Source organism: Procambarus clarkii, chromosome 39 (assembly GCF_040958095.1).
Source record: "Procambarus clarkii isolate CNS0578487 chromosome 39, FALCON_Pclarkii_2.0, whole genome shotgun sequence".
Lineage (NCBI taxonomy): Eukaryota > Metazoa > Arthropoda > Malacostraca > Decapoda > Cambaridae > Procambarus > Procambarus clarkii.
The window spans coordinates 34,529,847-34,536,865 of record NC_091188.1 but is presented as its reverse complement, the minus strand read 5'-3'; the positions used below and the strand labels follow the sequence as shown (position 1 = coordinate 34,536,865).

General features: G+C 42.2%; 1 long non-coding RNA gene across 2 annotated transcripts in view; it reads left to right on the top strand.

Annotated features, from left to right (window-relative positions):
• The first annotated feature begins 595 nt into the window (after positions 1-595).
• The window catches only part of LOC138372775 (uncharacterized), a 416,811-nt gene continuing 410,387 nt past the window's right edge, over positions 596-7,019 (top strand). For both annotated transcript variants that reach the window (XR_011230959.1, XR_011230958.1), the window contains exon 1: positions 596-1,024. This is a non-coding gene — a long non-coding RNA (uncharacterized lncRNA). The remainder of the gene's footprint in view (positions 1,025-7,019) is intronic.

Here is a 7,019-nt window from a genome sequence, read left to right as displayed (position 1 = left end):
CTGGTTAAACGTTGAAGTCGTTGAAGCTAATTAAATTTAAAACAATGTGTGTGTAAATATTATTCAAGCGTGAGAAAGTAGACATTGCAATAATGTAAGAATGTTTAGAAGGCTGGGTTAGGAGCCTAGCTTGACACTGCAGGCACATCTAGGTGAGTACATCTAGGCAAGTTTACACACATACATGCATGCACGAGTCCTTGCAACAGTGTATAGCACTCTAGGGTCCTTGTCCTAAGGGCCCGGGTTGATTCCCGGTCGAGACAGAGGAAATGGGCAGATTTCCTTCCACCTGATGTATCTTTTCATCCAGCAGTAAATAGATGCCTGGGAGCTATACAGCTGTTACAGGCTGCTTCCTGGTGATGTGTGTGAGAGAGGAAAAAACACGTGTAGTTGACATGAAAGAAAAATAATTGGGCTGGAGTCGGTAAATTACGCAACCAGCGATTCGAAAGGTGGAGTCAAAGAGCTAAGAGTTCGGTCTTACATGTTTGTTTTAGATTTAGGTACGCGGAAGGGAATGTCCATGTAGCACGGGCTATAGTGAGCCCGACCCTACAGGCACACAGTAAATACACACACAGGACGCTGAGCACCGTAACCGGTTGGTGTACCTGGCCCCTGGCCTAGACCCCAACATAACAGTTACAGAAGGCGTTATGGAGCTTCCAAGCTACTAGGTGGGTGTAGTAGTGGGTTTAATGTCCAGTAGTGAAGTATGTGCTTTTAATACATACTCACACTTGCTCATACTTCACATTAATAGAAATAAACTCTATATTACTATTGTTGAAGTGACTTTACTTGTGAATTATTTATATGTGAGGCGGCCTCATGTCAGGTGAGGTGAATGACGTCACAGGTAGTTGACCCATCAGGCCAAGCTAGTCAAGAGGCGCGGCGGGCAGTGTGGCGCGGGCCGGCGTGGGAAGAGGTGCTGCTCAGCGCCCGCCTCATTGGTTTTACTAAATTGGTCACCTGGACAGTCCTGTGCATGAGGTTACCTGCGCCAAGCTTACAGGCAAGTTACTCTAGATGATGAGTAGTTTTATCACATTGTATTCTGTTGGTCTATAGTCTATATGTTGACTGTCTAAATAAGCATAGTTACAAGATGTTAAGGCTTTATTTAAAATAATTAAATTAGCTCAGGTTTACTCATTTAAGATAATATTGAGTAATATACCTTTATCTAGGTAGACTTTTGCCCTAGCTTAAGACTTGATGAAACTTATTAAAACAAAATTAAATTCTAAAACGACTACCGTGTGATTATCTATTCCACATCAGCGACTAGAGTGTCAACCATATCGTGAAATTGACCGCTCGACCAAACGCAGGTGGAAAAATGTCTACAAAATTATTATAGTTAAATTTTGGCAGTTATAAGGTGTTTCTTGTGAATTCTTAAGATTTCATTCCTTGAAATATGGACCAAAGACAATTATTCTAGTAACCGTCACATAACCCCCCCCCCCCATACTCCCGGCCCATCTTATGTGAATGAAACTAGCCATCCTGAGTCAGTGTCGTCCACGCTGCAGCCAACCCCAGACACGCCTTAATTAACATTAACGTCCAGTGTAACCAAGTACTATATTGTCCAATATAAGTAAACATTAATGAATACTAACTGTATATAGGTCTAGAATAGTTGTTGAATGAAATAATATCGCACGAGTGCATTCAGACCCTCGTCTCTCTCGCCTAATAAATAATATATAATAGGTCATATATCAAAAACTATTTTAAAGTGTTAAAATGTATGAACGGTTGTGGGTCAGTGCACGAACGAGAATAGCCGTGAAGCGTTCTTCACGTTCATGTTTGGCTGCCGGGTTAACGACCCCTTGGCCGTTGTGTTGAGAACGAGCTGTGGATGAGTCAAGTCTGAGGTTGGGTTTTGCCATTCTGTGGTAAGTCTTTTTAGCTCAACCAATGTCTGACCTGATTGTCTTGCTGGATGGTTCTTAAACTTTACATGAAGATGTTCAATTTAGTATTTTGATATGTTTAATGTGAAATTTCAGGTATGTACGAGGGTGCATCAATACAATGGTACTGCAGGTATGGTCAACCAGACCCAAGAAATTGGTCTCGTACAACAGCACTGCAGGTATGGAGGGATTTAAGTTTGAAATCTTCTCTCGAATCGCAGTTGGTCATTATGTAATGGGAAACATATTCCCGCCTCAGTACAATAGGTGAAGGGAACACGTCTTAATAATTTTAGTAGGTACACACTATACCTTGAAGCGGTTATCTTCTAATCGGTGTAGTCTAAAGCACTCCATGTGTTAACCACTTCAGAGTGGAGAAAAATCTTCTGGCCCATAATTTGAACATTTAGTTGTGGTGTATCATATGGTTAATGTTACACTAACAATTTCGATTACATTTCAATCATCTTCCCCTCCCCTCCCTCCCCCACCTCTCCCCATCTCTCCCCATCCATACTTGTTAGTCTGTCTTCTATCCCACCAGTCCAGTCAAATATAAATAAAAATACCCAAGAAAGTGATGCTTCAGCTTTGGTTAGGAGACTCTGGCGAGAGGAAAGCGTGAGGGGAAAGTATCGGGGCTAAACCTAACTGATAGTCGTACAGTTTCGTGAGGTTAAGCACTTGCAGCTACGTGGCTATCGTCCGCATCTTGGACAAGGTATTGGTAGCCCCTGAACGCTGCGGCATTTTTGCAAATCAACAAATATTGTGGTAAGGCGGCAGGCTCTATAAAGTGTTAGAGGTGAACGTTTCTGGGTCTTCGGAACGGGGTAACGTGGTGTTGCTGGTTTGTTGTTAGTGCTAAGTGCCCCTCATTATTGAGGGGAGAAATTATAAAATAACTGGCGGATCTGCTATGAATACTCAAGTGGCATATGGTTTATGCTGGGAAAGGAGCCGTTACTAATGTCACTGGGGGATATTCCTTTTTCCCAAGCTAACAAAGAAGGCTCCGAAGGAAGCAAGTTCTAGGCCGGATGTTCGCCGATGGTTTCCTTCATCTCAGACTAGAGCTTAACTTTCTTTTGGATGCTTCCTGAAGCTGTAGAAATATATTACTTAGGTAGAACCATCCTTTTTAGATTGTATGTTTGTTCCCGTACAAGATGGTGTCGCTGGAGAGGAGCCAGTGTCTTGGCTGCTTCTTGTATGGAGGATGCGGGGCAGCCTCTTGCTTTAAGGACTCTCCCAGAGCTCCTACAATGCTTTACCCAGATTATTTTGCTCGCTAAATATACCTTTGACTCAGATTCTCGGGAAGAAAAATCATTGTATTAGAACTGTTGGATGATAGTTATAGCTTTGGGATTTGAGCAGCGGTCATCAGCAAAGCACTGCTCGAGAAATGTTCGAACGTGATCAGTTGACCTGTGTAACAGCTCGTCCTCATAAAGAAAGGTTAAGGTCCATTCCATACACCTGCCAGACCTCCTCTTTATGAATGGAAAAATGGTTTACACATGACTCACAACTGATGACGTTCAAACATTTCTTGAACAGTGCTTCACTGAAGACTTTTGTTTCAACCACAATGTTGTAAATGCTTCACCCACGTATTACAGATACAAATAATCACCATGAGAAACTAAATGCCTAACTTAAACAATGCCTAAATATGCAAAGTATGCTAATATATAAAAATATGTATTTGAGTGTGTCTATTTTGAATGAACAGCGTGTTATATGAATGCGCCTTTAGTGTCGACCACTGGGTGGAATAAAAACAAAAAAAGTTGCGTGTAAACTTGTTTTTCATTGATAAACAAGAAGTTCGTTGGCTGGATTAACAATCATTTGTCTTTTATTGATGAGACGGTCTGAGCGAGGCATGAACTATTCTTGAACAGTGCTTCACTGACATCAGCTTCTCGAATAGCAAGTCTGTAAATGCTTCACTAGTGGACTACAAACACAAATCACCAAAAAGTCTAATCACATAATGTACGCCTAATATACATTGAATTTTATGGTATAATAAATTATGGGAACAAATGTTTTTATTACGGTGTTAAAGTTTATGAACGTCTCGTGGGACGGCTGCTGCTCTAACGAGCCTAGCCTGAGGACGAGTTGATTAGTGTGGCTGGTGTTCACTATTGTGTGTGGAGGCCGTCAAATGTTGCATGCATAAATATTTTTATCACAGCAACACTAACAATTGCTCCGATCATCGTCCCTTTAATCTGGCAGTACGAATTGTTGTTCACCCTGAAGAGGGTGACCTCAGTTACATATACGAGGCACTGTTATTTGGGCCTTATTTGTGGTCCTGCAGACTCCACCTTCCCTTAGTTTTTCCGTAATTTTATCCCTAATTTAATACAAAAATTGTGCCAGTGCTCTGGCAGCCTTCCTGGTGTGCTTGGGTTTAGGGCCGACAAAAAGTGGGTCGTGTACTTCAGTCTCTGGCTGTAGGTTAAGGAATGCCCCAAATGGCTTGTTTATTATCACATAGACCAACCAGGTCGTAACACTTGCAGGAGAGAATATTCGGAGTAACTAAATCTTTTGTATGGGACTTTACCTCTTTGTTGTACCAATATCTTTCTTCCGTTGTACCCGTAGTCGCCGTCTCTTCTGTAGCTCTCCGCTAATTCTCTCGCCCGCAGTGTTTATTCAAAATCTAATGCTCCTCTGAGGCCAATTTTACACTTGGCGATCGTTCCGTTGCTTGTGGCATGGTGTTCAATCAGATGACCTGGTTTCTAGTTTTAGGGGAAGAACCTTAGTGCTCTGGGGGGGGGGGAGATAGCCTCTGTTATCAAATACCCGCAGGTCATCCCATGGTCTCAGTTGAAGCTGTAGCTGCTTTGTTGTGGAACTGGTCTTGATGACCAAGCGTCTCCTCCTCTTAGCCTCTTGGTCTGGGCCTGTCGTTGTCTCCGGTCTGTTTGCCATCTAACTTTATTAAATGAAGCTTTTATATTCTTTCATTCGACATGTATAAATTTTCTGCTGTAACCTGGGTTCCTTTTGGATGAGTTAGGAGTACGTATTTGGTAATCCTTGTAATTCTTTGTCAAAGTCCATAAGTTATCCAAGTCTGCTTGGAGTACTAGTTTTATCATTATCACATACAGACAAGGTTAGAAGAGACTCCCTGGCTTCATGTTTTCACTCAGTTGATGGGGTCTGTCAATTCCGTGCTTGCTGCACGGTATTGGCTGGGTGGCTCCCGTCAGAAAAAGTACATCATTTGGTCTAGTTTCCCTTTGATCTTGTGAACGAATAGATAAATAAGACAAATAAATACCTAAACCAAAGATAATTCCATACACAAGTAATCTTTGTCTGTTTCATGTCATGGAAAAGTACCAAGGAGGTTAGGAGAACTGCCTTAACGTGTGAGTGAACCCTTCTGGCCTGGGAGCACGAAACTAACCCTCTGCAGACGGAGTTACAGTAACGTGGCTTAAGTATGTTGACCAGACCACACACTAGGTGAATGGACGACGTCGTTTCGGTCTGTCCTGAATCATTCTCAAGTCGATTGGGTTGATAGATTTCTAACAATCGACTTGAGAATGGTCCAGGACGGACCGAAACGTCGTCGTCCCTTCACCCTCTAGTGTGGTCGGGTCAACAACTAACCCTCTATTGTATCTCTGACTGGAACCACAGAGTTCCACTGACTGGTATAATCCACCCTGGTGATAAAGACATTGCAACGACGCTTGGAATATCCTTGGCCATCCCAGCAAGGCAGACTTCGGTCTCAGACCAAAGGATACAAGAGGGTGCAAGGATGGAAATGCTCTTCTGGAGATTCCAAGCTGATATAAAAGCGTGGAGACCATCTGGTCATACTCATTCGCACAACTTAACACAGTCGTGAAATTCCATTCTCTTCTACCAGGACAAAATTATGCTGTCTCCTTACTCGTCTGGGTGATGTAGTCAATCATGTCTGTGCAGCCTTTATCCTTGATTTACTACCTATGGTATTTATATTATAAAATTTGTTTCCTTGTAATTCCCCTTTCGGTATGCCAGGCTTTGGCCTTCTGGTCACATGTAAGTTCTAGTACCATGAGCAAGGTATCCCCACTACCACCATATATTCAAATGTGAATAGTAATCACTCATTTCCCTGGGATAAAGTCAAACAGGTTCATAATTACCTTTAGTCACGTGGGTCCTCTTAAATGTTGGCTTGAAAAGTTAATTGTTGTCATGTCTAATAGTTTAGCTTGCGTTGTACCACTATACGGTTCTTGTATCTGTGCATGGTTGAAGTCCCCACTATTATTACCCGATAGATTTCTAACAGTCTACCCTTTGTTATAATAGATACTGCTATGTCATAATCTTGCCGGGGCCTGTGTCGTTTAATGGAGGGTTATATATTACGGCTGCTGTTTTTGGTCCTCCCTTCGTCATGGTGCCTGTTATGTAGTCTCTGAACTCCTCGCACCCCAGGATATCCATCTCCTTGAAACACCAGTCCTTATCAGCAGGGCCACCACTCCTCTCCATCCTTCCCTCTGCAGTGTGTGGTGTAATGTTGGCGCGAGTACACAGCCTTCTGGCACTCCAGAATAACGGACAAAATAGTCAATGTGGTATTGGAGGAATCTTTCATTTTGTAGTCAGAAATATTTTGTCAGTAGCGGAAGGTCATTCCTAATTTTTATTTTCTGGTAAAGCCAATGTGTCGATGATTTTTAGTCTACTAACAGGTGTTGCCTTGATATATTGTGTGGTTAAAGTGCAGCTTCTCGGTATGTTAAGAACGTATTGTTCAGACCGGTTGGAGCTGACTGAGATTTTCCGTAGTGTCACAATCTGGAAGACGTTTTGTGCTGCCCTTATACATAGGTTTCGGATCTAAACAAATCACAGGTTTTATACCGATATTTTCAGGCCGTTCAGAGTTCTAGTTGGATCTTAAATTTTGATGAGGCAATTATTTAAAGTGTGACGGCTTTGGAAAGAGCAGAATTCTAATTAACCATCTTAGTGGCGGTTGTATATGGTACTTAAATTGTGGTGTACAAATGAAGATATCAGTGA